The sequence below is a fragment of the Macrobrachium rosenbergii genome, chromosome 56 (genome assembly GCF_040412425.1).
Source record: "Macrobrachium rosenbergii isolate ZJJX-2024 chromosome 56, ASM4041242v1, whole genome shotgun sequence".
NCBI lineage: Eukaryota > Metazoa > Arthropoda > Malacostraca > Decapoda > Palaemonidae > Macrobrachium > Macrobrachium rosenbergii.
The window spans coordinates 19,402,029-19,418,952 of NC_089796.1; the positions used below are offsets into that span (position 1 = coordinate 19,402,029).

At 40.6% G+C, this 16,924-nt stretch overlaps 2 non-coding genes across 2 annotated transcripts; both read left to right on the plus strand.

The window, feature by feature from the left end:
• The first annotated feature begins 9,913 nt into the window (after positions 1-9,913).
• LOC136836782 (small nucleolar RNA U3) lies at positions 9,914-10,119 on the plus strand. The gene has a single exon (XR_010852483.1). It is a non-coding gene; the product is annotated as a small nucleolar RNA U3 (small nucleolar RNA).
• A 5,916-nt stretch (positions 10,120-16,035) lies between these two features.
• Positions 16,036-16,198, plus strand: LOC136836769 (U1 spliceosomal RNA). Its single transcript, XR_010852471.1, has one exon. It is a non-coding gene; the product is annotated as a U1 spliceosomal RNA (small nuclear RNA).
• Positions 16,199-16,924: the final 726 nt, after the last annotated feature.

The following is a 16,924-nucleotide window of genomic DNA, read 5'->3' on the forward strand; positions in this document are numbered from 1 at the left end:
GAAAAGGTAGGGACAAGGCAGATAGTGGAATGGCAGAAAACTAGTAGTTGAAGGGTAAGAGGAAGATAATCGAAGGGTACAAGAAAGAAAATGGAAAGGCATGAGGCATATAGTTGAAAGGTAAGAGGAAGATAACGGAAAGTTACAAGGCAGATAGTTGAAATGTACGTGGCAAAGGGTTGAAACATAACAGGAAGACAGTGGAGAGATTCAAGGCAGAAAGTTGAAAGGTATGAGGAAGATAGTGTAAAGGTATTTGGAAGATAGTGGAAAGGTACAAGGGAGATATTTACAAGATAAGAGGAGGATAGTGGAAAGGTAGAAGGCAAATAGTTGATAGGTACAAGGCAGATAACTGAAAGGTAAGAGGCAGGTAGCTGAAATGTATAAGGAAATTAAGTGGAAAGTTATGAGGAAGGTAATGGAAAGTTACAAGGCAGATAGTGGACAGGTACGAGGCAGGTATATTGGAAAGGTACGAGGTAGATAATGGAAAGGTACACAGAAGATTGTGGAAAGGTAACAGGTAGATAGTGGAACTTGCAAGAGGTAGACATGTTCAAACAAAACAAATTATCGAGAGTTTGCGTAAAGAGAAAGATGGTGGAAATGTGAGGTAAGTTTACTTTGTGGAAATTAACAAGGCAAATTGTGGAAAGGTATGAAGATATTTGAAAGGTATGAGGAAGACTGTAAACAAGTATGAGGAAGATAGAGGAAAGGCACGAGGTAGATAGGGGTAAGTTACGAGCTAGTTAAAGTAAAGGTATGTGGGAGCACGGGCTCTTGCTATGAGTTAGATAGTGGGAAGGTACAAGTTAGATAGAAAGTGGAAAGGTGTAAGGGAAATTGTAGAAAGATATGAGGTAGATAGTGGAAAGGTTCATGAAAGGTGCGGAAATGTACAATATAGATAATGGAAAGGTGTGAAGAAGATTGTGGGAAGGTATGAGGTAGATAGTGGAAAGTTACAAGGAAGATTGTGGAAAGTTATTAGGTAGGAAGTGAAAATGTATGCAGAAGATTTTAGAAAGGTTTCTCCCAAAGATTTGATAGTACAAGAAAGAGTGGACAATCACCACTACATTGCAAGGGAAGATTTGGGAAAGGGAGATAGACAGTAACGTTCTGTAAAAGGAAGGTAGTGGAAAGGTACGAGGTAGAGAGTGGAAAGGTATGAGGAAGATTGTGGAAATTAATGAGGTAGATAATGGAAAGGTGCAAGGTAGATTATAGTAAGGTACAAGTAAGATAGTAGAAAGGTACGATGTAGATAGTGGAAAGGTATGAAAATATCAACTTGTATGTTATGTGTGGAAAAGGCACGAGGAAGATCATGGAAAGGTACAACAAAAATCATAGAAATATATAAGTTTGTGGAATGTTACAAGTTAGACTGTGTAAAGGTACGAGGAAGGTCATGTAAATTTATGAGATAGAGAGTGGAATGGTACAAAATAGAGAGTGGAATGGTACAAAATAGATTAAGGAAGGTTACAAGGAAGATTGTGGAAAAGTACATTAGGATAGACAGTGGGAAGGTATGAGGAAGATTGTGGAAAGGTGCTAGGAAGGTCATTGAAAGGTACGAAATAGATTATGGAAAGGTGGGAGGTAGATAGCAAAAAGATACGAGGAAGATTGTGGACAGACATGAGGAAAATAGAGGTAAAGGGATGAGATAGATTGTGGAACGGTACAAGGCACATTATGAAAAGTAAGAGGAAGATCAAGGAAAGGTAAGAGATAGATTGTGGAAAGGTACAAGGTAAATAATGGAAATATATGAATGGAAAGATGTGTTAGGATTGTGGAAATTAGAGGTAGATAATGGAAAGTTATGCCCTGAAGATTGTGGAAAGGACACATGAAAGATTATAATAAGGTAGAAGATGGATTGTGGAAAGGCAGGAGGTAGATAATGGAAAGGTACAAGGAAGATTGTGGAAAGGTATGAAGAAGATCATGGAATAGTATAAGATAGATTATGGAAAGGTAGGCGGCAGATAGTGAAAAGGTACGAGGAAAATTGTGGACAAGTACGAGGAAGAATTAACTCAGACATGAGGTAGAATGGAAACAAAAATGAGAAGATCATGGAGAGGTAACAGATAGATTTTAAAAGAACAAGGTAGATTGTGGAAATGTTAGCTTGAGTAGCATTATGGAAGGGACGGAGGAATCTTCATTTTGAAAGGTATGAGGTGGATTGTGGGAAGGTATGAGGAAGATTTTGGGAAAGTATGACGAAGTTCAGAGAAAAGTATGAGATAGATTGTGGAAAGGTACAAGGTAGATAGAGGAATGGTTCGGGGAAGATTGTGGCAAGGTACGGGGTAGATCATGAAAAGGTATGATATAGATAGTTGAAAGGTACAATGCAGATAGTGGAAAGGTATGAGACAGTTCATGGAAAGATGTAAGGTAGATAGTGAAAGGCATGCAGTCCTTAGATAGGGAATGGTGCATGCCTACTTAACTGAAAAGGTATAAGGCAGATTGTGGAATGTTACAAGAAAGATAGTGAAATGATACAAGGCAGATAGTGGAAAGGTATGAGATAGATAGTGGAAAATTATGAGGTAGATAGTGCAAAGGTACAAAGAGGATATTGGGAAGGTATGCTATAGATAATGGAAAGGTACAAGTCAGATAATGGAGAAGTATAAGGTAGATAGTTGAAAGGTATGAGGCATTAGATAGAAGGTAAATAGTGAAAAGGTACGAGGAAGATTGTGGACAGACATGAGGAAGATAGAGGTAAAGGATGAGATAGATTGTGGAACGGTACAAGGCACATTATGAAAAGTAAGAGGAAGATCAAGGAAAGGTAAGAGATAGATTGTGGAAAGGTACAAGGTAAATAATGGAAATATATGAATGGAAAGATGTGTTAGATTGTGGAAAATTAGGAGGTAGATAATGGAAAGTTATAATGAAGATTGTGGAAAGGTACATGAAAGATTATAATAAGGTAGAAGATGGATTGTGGAAAGGCAGGAGGTAGATAATGGAAAGGTACAAGGAAGATTGTGGAAAAGAAGAAGATTGGAATATTAAGATAGATTATGGAAAGGTGCGGCAGATAGTGAAAAGGTAATGAGGAAAATTGTGGACAGGAAATGAGTCCCCTGCAAAGGCATGAGGTAGAATGGAAATGTACGAGGAAGATCATGGAGAGGTATGAGATAGATTTTGGAAAAGAACGAGGTAGATTGTGGAAATGTATGAGTAGCATTATGGAAGGGTACGAGGAATATCATGGAAAGGTATGAGGTGGATTGTGGGAAGGTATGAGGAAGATCCCCACCAACAGCATGACGAAGTTCAGAGAAAAGCCTGAGATAGATTGTGGAATTCTCCTCCGGTAGATAGAGGAATGGTTCGGGGAAGATCGTGGGGTAGATCATGAAAAGGTATGATATAGATAGTTGAAAGGTACAATGCAGATAGTGGAAAGGTATGAGACAGTTCATGGAAAGATGTAAGGTAGATAGTGGAAAGGTATGCAGTATAGATAGTGGAAAGGGATGCAGTAGATAGTGAAAAGGTATAAGGCAGATTGTGGAATGTTACAAGAAAGATAGTGAAATGATACAAGGCAGATAGTGGAAAGGTATGAGATAGATAGTGGAAAGTTAGGATGTAGATAGCTCAAAGGTCCAAAGAATATTGGGAAGGTGGCCAGATAATGGAACAGGCCACCAAGTCAATAGATGGAGAACATAAGGAGAGGAGTTGAAAGGTATGAGGCATTAGATAGAAGGTAAATGAGTGTTGGTCGACACAGGAAGATTGTGGATCAGACATTGAGGAAGATAGGAGGAAAGGCTGATGAGATAGATTTGTGGAACGGTACAAGGCACATTATGATCCTCTAAGCGGAAGACCAGGAAAGGTAAGAGATCCATTTGGAAAGGTATACCTGGAAATTGTATGAATGGAAAGGGTGATAAATTGTGGAGAAGTAGGAGCGCAGATTTCTGGAAAGGCTACTGGGCTGGCAGTTGAAAGATTGCAAGCGGTAGAACACCAATTATAGAAAGTCCAGGAGGTTGGCAATGGAACCGCGCATGGAAGATTGCTCCAAAGCCCCACCAGGAAGATCATGAAGGAGTTAAGATAGATTGTGGAAAGGTAGGTGGAGAGGTAGGAGGGCATAATGCAAAACATGGCATCTACCACCACATAGTGCAAAGGGCCAAGGACACATTGGGAAGGTATCCGGTGGCTTGAAAGGTACTTCAGAAGGCCAAGAACAGGTTTGCCGAAATGGAGCAGATGGGAATATGCAAGCAGGCCTGCGAGTGAAGATCCTCTCCACACATGGTGCAGAAAGATGGCTCCTGGATAGATTGCTGGAATAGCGGCTCAATTATTGCAACTGAATATGACCATTACCCCCTGGAAAGGCATGCAGGCCAGATCCATGGGGACAAAATATAAGGTAGATCTTAAAATGAATTACTTCAGGTACCAGTTGCTCCAGAGAATATCCCGAAACCACAAACATGATCAAGACAGAGTCCTATGAGATCGCATTGTGGAATGGTTGATTGAGGAAAGTAGGGGCAGACCTAATAGCAGCTCATGGACAGCATCCTGGGGGACCTGAAAGATTATAAGAAGGTAGATGGATGATATCTTGGATTTTCAGGAGGTCCCATAAAATGCACCAGAGGCACAAGGAAGATTTTTGCAGCGAAGGAGTGGAGAACGGCCTGGTCATCAGATTTGACAAGTGCACCGGGTCGAGAAAGCTGAGTAAAAGGTCACGAGATATTGTGGATGGTGTCCGCCTCTGCTCACATCAAAGGTCACAGAAGTACCAGGTGTCCGCCCCTAACATTATGGAAAGGCCATCCAGGAGTTCCTCGGGATATGGTGAATTAAAACAGGAGGTTCATTGTCGGAAATGTATGAGTAACATTATGGCCCCCAACGGAGATCCTGAAAGGCCAACCAAAAATCCTTATTGTGGGGACAAGAAAGATTGTAGCAGGCCTTTGAGGTGGATAGGAAAGGTATGAGGAACCACCTTGGCCCACCAGGATCCCAGCAGTTCCTCCAACTGACAACGATTGTGGAAAGGTACAAGGTAGATAGCGGAATGGTTGGAGAAGATCATTGACGGTGCCCCAGCCCATCGAAAGGTTCTTCAGTAGAAAGGTACAACCCTCCGGAGGCCCACTATGAGCACCTTCATGGAAAGATATGCGCACACCGGGCGGTCCGCACTTCATATTCTCCTGGAAAGGGGTGCATTCACATTCTGGAAAGGTATAACCAGATTGTGGAATGGTACTTCTCCAGGCAGTGGAAACACAAGGCAGATAGTGGAAAGTTGAGATGGATAGTCAAATACCTCCCAGCATTGGAAGAACCCCAAGTCAGGTCTCCAGAATTGAGCTCAACACTTTGCAGCTTGGGATCAACATTTTCAAGGAACCTTGCCTGGTAGCAGAGTAAATGGAGACCCAGCTAGTTTTGAAAGATCATGAGATTGAAGTGGAAATGGCAATGTAGCCCCGGGGTCCAAACCTCCTTTAGGTCAGCATGCCAGATTGCCCCTGGTGCCCACCTACAAAGCAAGGTAAAAAGGCCAATGGGCTGTCCCACCCTCCGGCAGGACGAGTGCTGACAGTGAAAAGATACACGAATGGAAGGATACAGGTCAGTTAGTGGAAAGGAATGAGGTGCCAAACCAGCAAAGCTACATGGTCACATAGGAAAGGTACAAGGTGGACAGTTGCGCGGTTCAGCCAGATAAACATTGAAATGTACAAGGAAGACTGTCCCGAAAGGCAAGGCCAGATATTCCTGATGATTGTCGATAGTGGAAAAGGTGGCTAATGATGCCCATGGGAAGCTTAACCTTCAGTGATGATACAGTATTTCCAGCTATCAGAGTTTGGCGAGGAAGGTACCACACATGAGAGGAGGACAGGGGGATGCCTTCCTGGGGGGGATCTCACCACACCACCAACGCATCAGAGGACTGCAACCAAGGCTTGGTGATGTTTAGGAGGCTGAGGTGGAGATGACCAGCTGCAGTGGGTTATCCGGGCTGATAATCACCCCGCTGATGGAGAACTAAGCTCCGCAGCTGAAAAATGGGAAGAGCAGTTTCTAGTCTTGGCAATGAGTCACAGTCTCAAGGATTGTCACAACTGTCCAGAGGCTTTAACTACCGTGAGAAAGCCCAAGCAAAAGCGGATAGGTGAGTGATAAATCTGTGCCTTCACGCCGTTGGCTAATCAGGTAACCAGTCACGGGGGTTCATTATGAGCCCATACTTGTCACCATTGACCAGGCCAGTGAGGGGGGGTCTTCCGCTTGCTGAAGAGGAACCTGGCTTTCTGGCTTGCCCCTCATGGAAAGACGACTGAGTCGTGTTGACCTGGTTATTTCCAGTTCTCTTTCACAGAAACAATGGAAGGTGGCACTTTTTCTTTTTGAAAGAGTCATTCCCTCAATCAGGTAACAATTGTTAACGCTGCCAATTGTTGAAACATCCGCCCACACAACAGCCAGCCGAAAGGCAGGTGATAAGTCCGTGAATCTGCCAAAACTATAGGGCATAACCATTAACCCAGTGGATTGACGTCGATTAATCAAACGCTACCCAAGTCATTGGGGGGAACGTACAGTTAGGTAAGGTAACTTTTCTTGGTGGGGAGTTGCAGTTGTCTCAGTGATCGCCATGCAATAACAGGTCATGCAGATTCAGCCATGGCAGAACATTTAAATAGATTGTATGTACCAATATTTAGCTACCAACTTGTATGCTATGTGTTTCTTTTTCTCAGGTATCAAAACATGTATTCAACAATGCATCTGCTATTGTCCATTTGGGTAAGCAAAATGTGCTTGATTAGGAATTGTCAAATGTTATTCCAGGTCACAACAGTTCTCATTGTATTTTGTTGTCGCCAGTCCCATTTATGATAAACCACTACTTGCATCAGTAAAGGAGCACCATTCTGACACTGTACCTCATAATGTTCCACCAAATCTTCTGTATCAAAACTGCATGTATGTTTCTGTTTGTGAAGGCGCCAAACGTCTCGCCATTTTACACATATTACACTACTGCACCGTATTCTTTAACCTGTCTCAAATCTCATGCAAATGTTCATATGTGAAATTTCCTGGCCTTTCCATTGATATATGTTTTATCGTATGTTTATTATGTGTCTCACAACTGCCACATGTTTGTCTGTCGACAAGCACAGATGTCCGAAACATAATCTCTGTTGTGTCTTGTCTGTGTGTAGAAACTACATTGTGCCTTGCACCAGCCAATAACAACCTCAAAGATTCTGTACATGTATTCAGTAAGGAACCAGCAATAAACTAGAGAACACCCAGCCAGCATGTCACTCAATACCTTCCTTACACTGGTGACCCGAAGGAGCCGATGGTAGACGTCCGACCCATGATGACGACCCACGCGCCAGTGAATCCTTCGCCGCCTCCTTCACTCAGCCTCCCTCCATTCCCGAGCCTGCAGTAGATGTCCGACCCTCCGAGATGACCCACCCCACCACCAGTGCCCTCGCCGCCTCCTCCAGACATCCTGACGCTGCCCCCAAACTCCTACTGGACGAGTTGACCACTGAAGGACCAGTCGACGTCATCCTTCAGACTGCTACCGTCCTCTCGAGCTGGCTACCGAAGGATCAGCAGCCATCATCCTTCAGCCTGCTGCCGCCCTCCTAGAGTTTCTGCTGGCCGGCGTCATCCTGACTGGCATCGTCCTTCAGCCTGCTGCCCGCCCAAAGCCCAAGCCCTTCACACCCATTCGACAGTGTCAGCAAGATGATTCCGCTATCAGAGCCTTGCTTGTGGGTGGGGTGCAGTATTGTAAGGGATCAATGTGTGGTCCCAGGGCATCGCGTGTGGTGAGTCAGCCATCGGACAAAACAAGATCCAACAAAGCATCCCGCTCTCTCTCCCTCCCGTGCGTCAGCGGCGATCGCTCGAAGGAACGCAACTTCTTCCAAACAACGTTTCTGTCATTGTTGTCTCAGTTTATTTACGATCACCACTACTTGCATTGCCATGCAAGCATTCCGACCAGGTACTCATAATGTTCCTCCAAATCTTCTGTATCAAACTGCATGTATGTTTCTGTTTTTGAAAATGCCAAACATCTCACCATTTCACACATATTACGCTACTGCATGGTATTCATTAATCTGTCTCAAATCTCATGCAAATGTTCATATGTGGAATTTCCTGGCCTTTCCATTGAGGTATGTTTTATCATTGTGCATTTATTACGTGTCTCACAGCACCATCTGTTTGTCTGTCGACAAGCACAGATGTCCGAAACATAATCTCTGTTTTGTCTTGTCTGTGTGTAGAAACTACATTGCGGCTCGCACCAGCCAATAACAGCCTCGAAGATTCTGTACATGTATTCAGTAAGGAACCAGCAATAAATTAGAGAACACCCAGCTAGCATGTCACTCAGTACCTTCCTTACACATGTCCTTTGGGACAGCTGTAGGGTTTCCCTTCAAGGATCGTCACCCTATGTTTAAGGTTAAGCCAGCCTTGTGCTGGCACAGGCTCTTGCTCCTGGAGCAGCCTGTACTCGTCACCCTCCTTTCTCTCACAGACCAATCCTGTTGACTGCTTAGTCTCTAGACTCATCAAAATTTTCTGTTCTTAGAAGTGTGGACGATGATGGAAAGGATGTCCTGGAAGTTGTAGATGACTGCTCTCCAGGCTATTCCTAGTGTATTTTCATAGTGGAGAAGGCGACAGGAGTCTGAATCTTGCTGATGAACGATTTCGTACAACAGACTATACTCAAGTTGGAAACCCCATGTTCCGTGTTGGCTTCTGTCAGAGAAGGCAACCTCATGCTTTTGCTAGATCAAAAGGGTGCGTTATTTCAAATTCCCATCTGTCCAGATTCCCAGAAGTACAATACTTCCGCTTCATTTATGGTAGGACAGTTTATTCTGTCTGGCCTATCAGCTGCCCACAGGTGTTCACGTGTGTTAATGTCGTTTGTGGCCCATTCACCAGTTGTATGAAAATGAGAGAGAGAGAGAGAGAGAGAGAGAGAGAGAGAGAGAGAGAGAGAGAGAGAGAGAGAGAGAGAGAAGTAATGTGTTCTGTAAAACGTCGCACGATAACAGTAGAGTAGCATCCACAACTGTAGAATTTTATTCTCAAGTGCCAAAGATCAGAAAGAATGCGCTGAACTTAGAAGACTAACGGGGACAACTTGACCAAATCAATCCAAGAAGGATTTTGTCTTATCTTTACCATTCGCATATCAGATGTTTATATGAACAAAGCAACACGATTCACACGTTGCCATATGTCTAGTTAACACTCAAATACTGTTGAGGAAGAGTTAGCGTTCAATATCATAAATATGTTACTGTTGTAGTAATTGTGTGGTTCCACCTTCGGCCGTCATACTTCTAGCTTATGCAGTAGATTCTCGTTATGCTACCATTGACGTATTTTAATGTTTCGTCATCAGTGAAATCATTAAAAAAATTTAAAATGTTAAATTACTGATGTGATATCGATTATAAACACAAACAAATTAATATTATAAAAATGCAAATTATTAAAATGGTGGGCAAGGTGAAAGTGGTGCTGTTTTAACTTGAGCCAAGGTAGCTCCGACTGGTAAGCGAAATCATGTTTGTAATCCCTATTCGTTTTCTTGATAAAATTTCTGATCTGAAGATTTTTTCACTCTTTGACGCCACTGTGAAATTTGTGCATTTAATATTATTAGAGAAAACATGTTAAGAACAGTAATAAACCATTAATCATTATAAATACATTACCATCCAATCATTATTAACATAATTATCTGTAATAATAAAGAGAGTCAGCATCTTGTGTGATGAGATCTCGAAGTTTTGAGGCTGAAGGTATGATCATACTACATAGGATCAATTCTATAGTGTGATTGACGAGTTTAAGTCCAAAACTCGCAACGAATTCAACCACGATGACGAGGTTGGAGTGTCGTCCTCTGAGCGGAAGCGGCTCTTGAGTATTCAGTTACTCCTGAGCATTGAAGACCGTTCCCTCATGGGCTCGCCCTTGGAGTGGAGGAGACGTCACAGGCTGAGTGGTTGAGTTCCAACCACTGTGGATTGATTTATGATTTTCTTTTAAAATTCCCTTCATGGGATAAAAATCTCCAATCAATTCCCTATAGCTCATTAGGTCATAGGAACTTTCACAAGACCAATGATCTCTAAAATGGTTTATTTTTCAACTTAACTTTCCAATTCATTTTTTCCTCCTGTAATCTTGCCTTTTTAAAATACTTCATTTTAGCTTGTAGGTTATAAATAAATGCCTCTATAAGGGTCCATCTTGTTTGTGGTGTTACACAGGATACTGTATTGGGAAAATGGCTCGCACTCTATTGTCTTGTTAAGTTCCGGGTGTCAGTGTTCGATCATTATTTTTATCAGAAAATATGTGATTATTCTAAATTTCAATTTCTGTTGCCAAATCCTAATTTTTAATTAAAAATAATGACCTTGTATACAGCTATTGAGTGATTCAGATTATACAGGGTGTTTGTAAAGTCTTGACACAGGAAATAACTATTTACAACTAAATAGGTTTTCAGTATAGTTTTTAGTAAAATATAGTTTTTAGTAAAAAAAAAAGTGAATCTTTTATTTAACAGAAATATTAATAAGTGACATCTTCAATGTGACTTCCACCATTTGTGAAGCAAAGTTCGATGCTCTTTTAGAGATTCACATGAACCCAATGTATTAACTCGAGCTGGTGGAATGGTACAAGATAGATAGTGGAAAGGTATAAAGTAGACAGTGAAAAGGCACAAGATAGTGGAAAGTTAAGAGGTAGATATTGGAAAGCTACGTTACCAGTAGTGCAAAGGTACCAGGGTGACAGTGGAAATGCATAATTCAGATAGTGGAAATTTACAAGGTAGATACTGGAAGGGTATAAGATAAATAGTGGAAAGGTACAAAGCAGATAGTTGAATGTTATGAGGTAGATTGTAGCAAGGTGCATAATGGACAGGTACAAGACACATAGGTGAAAGTTATGAGGTAGAGTGTGGAAAGGTATAAGGTTGATCGTGGAAAGGTACAAGACATGTAGTGGAAATTTACAAGGTAGACAGTAGAAATGCACAAGATAGGTAGTGGAAAGGTTGAGACATGCAGTGGTAAATAAAATGGTAAATAGTTGAAAGGTAAAAAACGTAGCAGAAAGTAACGAGGTAAATAGTGGAAAGGTTCAGTGTAGTTGGCAAAAGATGCATGAGAGATAATGGAAAGGTAGAAGACAAATAGTGGAAAGGTATCAGGCAAATTGTGGAAAGGTATGAGGCAGAGTGTGGAAAGGTATACGATAGATAGTGGAATGATACTAAGCAGATTGTGGAAAGATGTTAAGTAGGAAATGGAAAGGTGCAGGACAGGTAGTTGAAAAGTGAGGTAGATAGTGGAAAGGTAGAAGCAGACAATTGAAAGGTACAAGGCATCTAGTTGAAGTTATGGGGATAGATAGTGGATAGGTTTGAGGCAGATAGTGGAAAGTTACAGGGTAGATAGTAGAAAGGTACAAGGTAGATATTTATAATGTACAAGACAGATAGTGGAAAGGTCAGAAGTAGATTAGTGAAAAGGTACAAAGTAGATAGTGGGAAGGTCTGAAGTAGATTAGTGAAAAGGCACAAAGTAGATAGTAGGAAGGTACAAGGTAGATAGTGGAAAGGTATGTGGTAGATAGTGGAAAGGTATGAGATAGATATTGGAAAGGTAAATGATAGATAGTGATTAGGTTCGAGGCAGATGGTGGAAATGTATGATTCAGTTCAAGATGGACAACGGGAAGTATGAAGTAGATAGTGGAAAGGGGCAAGGTAGATAGTGGGAAGGTATGAGGTAGATAGTGGAAAGGTATGAGATAGATATTGGAAAGGTAAATGATAGATAGTGATTAGGTTCGAGGCAGATTGTGGAAATGTATGATTCAGTTCAAGATGGACAACTTGGAAGTATGAGTGGAGATAGTGGAAAGGGGCAAGGTAGATAGTGGAAGGTATGTGGTAGATAGTAGAAAGGTATGAGATAGATATTGGAAAAGGTAAAATGATAGATAGTGATTAGGTTCGAGGCAGATGGTGGAAATGTATGATTCAGTTCAAGATGGACAACGGGAAGTATGAGGTAGATAGTGGAAAGGGGCAAGGTAGATAGTGGAAAGGTATGTGGTAGATAGTGGAAAGGTATGAGATAGATATTGGAAAGGTAAATGATAGATAGTGATTAGGTTCGAGGCAGATGGTGGAAATGTACGATTCAGTTCAAGATGGACAACAGGAAGTATGAGGTAGATAGTGGAAAGGGGCAAGGTAGATAGTGGGAAGGTATGAGGTAGATGGTGGAAAGGTACATGGTAGATAGCAGAAAGGTATGAGGTAGATAGTGGAAAGGTATGACATAGATAATGGAAAGGTATGAGATAAATAATGGAAAGGTACAAGGTAGATGGTGGAAAGGTATTAGATAGATAGTGGAAAGGTACAAGGTAGATACTGGAAAGGTATCAGGTAGGTAGTGGAAAGGTACAAGATAGTTAGTGGAAAAGTATGAGGTAAATATTAGAAAGGTATGAGGTAGATTTTGGAAAGATAAGAGGTAGATGGTGAAAACCAAGGTCCGAAGGCGCAAGCTGTACCAATTCAAGTGACTCTCCTTAGGCAGTTGATCATTGTTGGAAAATCAGATCACAGACATTAAGCTACAATTGGTGTGAAAATCTGATCACAGACGTTAAGCTACAATTAGTGTGATCACGTATCTTATCCCTGGTTGCAAATAATACTTTCTGAAATTGAGTACAGTGTATTTTTACTACTTTAAAATTGAGTACAGTGTATTTTTACTACTTTAAAATAAGATTATGTTTTCACTTGTGTCATTTTATGTTACCAAATTGACTCAAGGATAGGAGAGCAGAATTGGAGAGTGGTTGAAAATGTTTATTGGGGGACAACAGTTTAGATATTGTCGTCATGGAATCCACCTTGTTTTCGAGTGTTTCAACCTCAAGAGTGGAGAAGATGAAATGAAGGCCAGCATGAAAACATTGTACATTTGTTTTAGATTAAGCCACCCTTGTGTGGGCACGGGCTCTTGCTCTGGGGCCAAGCATTTTAGATTCAGTAACCAAATTCTGCTGTATAGTACCTATAGTTTTTGTTATTAGCAAAATTAAATGTTTATAATTTGTTGTACGGAGTATTGGTAAAAAAGATATAAACTTTCATTTTTGCAGCTTTAAAAATTTTGATGAATTGCATTCACAGTGATATAGCACCATGCTCTAATATTAGTATTTATGCTAGCCACTGAATAGCAAAGCATTATAGCATAACTTTTTACTGTATGGTGTTAATGCAGATGATAATGTTTGATGCTTCCCAGAGTTTCAACCCGCATTTATTTAAATGGAGAAACATCTAATATTTATAAGAATTATGCAGCTGAAAAAATTGTTGAAATTTTGCTGTCATTTTTGACGACAGGAAGATATCAAGATAAAGATGGGGATAACACCCAATAGCAAATTCTAACAGTGGTTAAGTCTTCTTTCATCTTATAAAAGTTTTTTCTGAATCTTGCCAGCTATAGCTGGTGCAGGCTGATTAAGATGTGCTCATTGGTATGGGTGGAGGGAACCCATCTAACTAAGTGCTCTTGATTCTGCTTTTTCATTACAATTCAGACTGCTCAAACAAATTAATGCACAATCCCTGCGAGTAGCAATTCTCTCTTCTTATCATTTTGACTTCTTGTTGCCCAGATGTGAAATGTAACGATTGGTTGTTATTTGGTTGAAACAATCTTTACGATTGTTCAATTGTTTCTCCTGCACCCCAGTATTTATCGTCAAGGTGACAAGGTGATGTCCGTCATGGAGTGAGTGACAGCAGTAGTCAGGTTTTGGATGGTGATCTGAGAGGTTCTGGGCAACTCACAGTTACAAAGTCAACAGCAGCATGGTTGAATGGCAATAATGGAGGAGCTGGAAGTCATTTTGATGGATGGGTCTGTGGTACCTGTTTGACTTCGACAGAAGGATAAGGACCTCTGTGTGTGTGTAATGGCTTCTTCATTGGTGGCAGCACAGATGGGTTTGTGGCATCTGTTTGACTTCGACGGGAGGGTGAGGACCTCTCCGTCTGTGTGTGTGTAATGGCTTCTTCATTGGTAGCAGCATGGATGGGTCTGTGGTACCTGTTTGACCTCGACGGGAGGATGAGGACCTCTCCTTAGTAATACGTCAAGGAGAAAAAATTCTCCTTTCTTGTTACACCCATCAATTACTTGCATGCCACATGGCTTTTTAAACATTGTCCACCCTCCTTTATTATATGATTGTATGGCACCACAGACTGTGTGGCATTTTCTTCTTGGGTATTCTCTTGAGATTATGTTTCTTGAATGTTGGGACAAGGAAGGTAAAGTAATTACTTAGAGCAAGGGGTCTCCAAAAGAATATAACATACATGTCCACCTTGGCTCTGCTGGTTGAGTCAGAATTTCACCAGGTCTCATATCCACTTCAGCACTACATACCTTCAATTATACAGTGCCATTGTGCAAGGGCCTGTGCTGTCATAAAGCCTGCTTAATTTTAAAGCTTGCAGTTGTTATATACACAACAGTTGTGCATATATTTGGGCTACATGGCTGTGATAAGCACATGAAATGACCCTCATAATGGATAGCAGCAGAGTAACATAGTTTTTCTTTGTTACCCCAAGAAAGGCAGACTTTACACCACATAATTTCTAAATCAGTCCCTTAAATAAACATCAGTGCTGTGTGATGGTTTCTGTTCCATTTCTTCTCAAAGAGACATTTTGTACAATGGTTTAAAAACTACTACAATTGTATTGTATTGCCTTGCAAACTTGCAAATTATGTTGCATATGTGCTTTGACCTTGGCCCCATCTCAGTCAGTGCAAAACTTCCCTAACCATTCAGTTCTAACTTAACCAAAACATCTTGCATGCTTACTTAACCAGACCTTCTTTCCCAAACTCTCTTAGATGGCCTTCTTACATATCTGAGCTTTGCCCCTGGACCCTCAATAGACACTGACTGATCTTTAGCAAACTTACTTGAGTCCTTTTGAATAAATGATCTGGCCAAAACTTCCAATGGGGTTAAAACTGAATTATCCTAACTTCGTCCCTTCACTAGCCTAACAGTTATTTGGGTGGGTTGATTGATGGGTGGATTTCTGCTACCAGAGCATTATGTATTTGGAGGACAGAATGGAAGGTCTGATGAGCAAGTTGGGCGAATTTGGAGCTGGTACACTGGTCAAATCGTACAATGTCTGAAATTTAACACTTCCCACCTACATTACCTCCAAACTGGTCACGAGAAATAAACATTAATTTAGATTAAGCCAGCCTTGTGCTCTCACAGGCTCTTGCTGTATGGCAGCTCATAACCAAGAAAAAACCAGTGACACCTTGAAATGTCCATATTCGTGGTTTGGAATTGAATGGTTTGACTTCAAAATACTAGGACCCATAGCCCTGTGTATTGACATGGTACAGAGGGGCCTGTGGCTGCTGTGCACACACAAGTTGAATTTAGAAAATTTTGCATCTCTAAAATAATTGAATTTAATTAATAAATAAGATCATTTTCGGACTTTTACAGATTGATAAATATTTTTTACAGATTAATAAATTTTCCTTCATAGGATTTTTTTTGATGCGTTAGATATGACTGGTCAGTCATTCTATTGATAGAAAACCAACAGACTAGGAATCACTAAGCCATTTGATTTTTTAATGTAAATTTCAGTTATTTTTAATTTTAATTCTAAATATAAAATGGTTTAAATACTGGGCATTAAGGTAATGCTCTAATGTGAATCAATAAAAAGAATTATTTTGTATAACAAGTTTATTTGCGAGCTACATGTCCTCAGAACATGTTAGCTAGGGTTTAGTCGTGTGGGTGAAAAGCATACTTACCTGGCACAGGGGACACCATGATCACGAAGGTGGTTCCCCCAAGGTGAGGCTCACCATTGCACTCCGGTGGTGCTGACCCTTGCGATTGACCCAAATGTGGTCAACTCGGGTGCGCAATTTTTGGTAGTGGGGGACTGCGTTCGCGCTATCCCCCTTAAAAACTTATTCATATAACAACATAAGGAATGACAGGGTGTTAGCCTGTTAATCAGTGTATATTTGAGAAAGTGGATGCCAGTTACAGAACTGGAGTATTTATGGACGAGTGAGGGGAAAACTTTAAGTATTTGTTGTCATAAAAGTGATATACATTACATGTGTAGGAAATAAGCAAACATTCCAAACGTCTGAAAATATGAAGAAGTGAATAAGAAAGTCTGCTTAGGAAGTAGTCAGTTGGGAGCGTTCGACCATTTGTCCTTTCTTTCAGTTTCCGTGGCAGCTAACATCCAGACTTGGACTGCAATTCTTCCCCCCAACTCTCCCCTCCCCTCCCTATTCAGCAAACCGTATAAAAACAGAAAATTTACATGCATTTTAGCCAATAAAATTATGAATAATCCCAAAATCATTTAAGGTACTAAGATAATTTTGTATGGGAAAAAATTAGTTGACATTATATTGTGCTTTTAAAGGAAGTAAATAGCAACATAATATGAAGTATGTAAAATACATTTGAATATAAACGTGCATGGAAGATAGTTGAAAGGTTTAGAACAGTAAATATTTAATCAGGTAACATATATCCTGTTAAATGTATTGTAGTGAAAAACATGACTGTATGGAGTGAAAGATTTAACATTAATAATGATTATCAAAAGTAATAATTATACTTCACAATTCTGAGTAAAGCAACCATATACAATATATGAATCAGATAA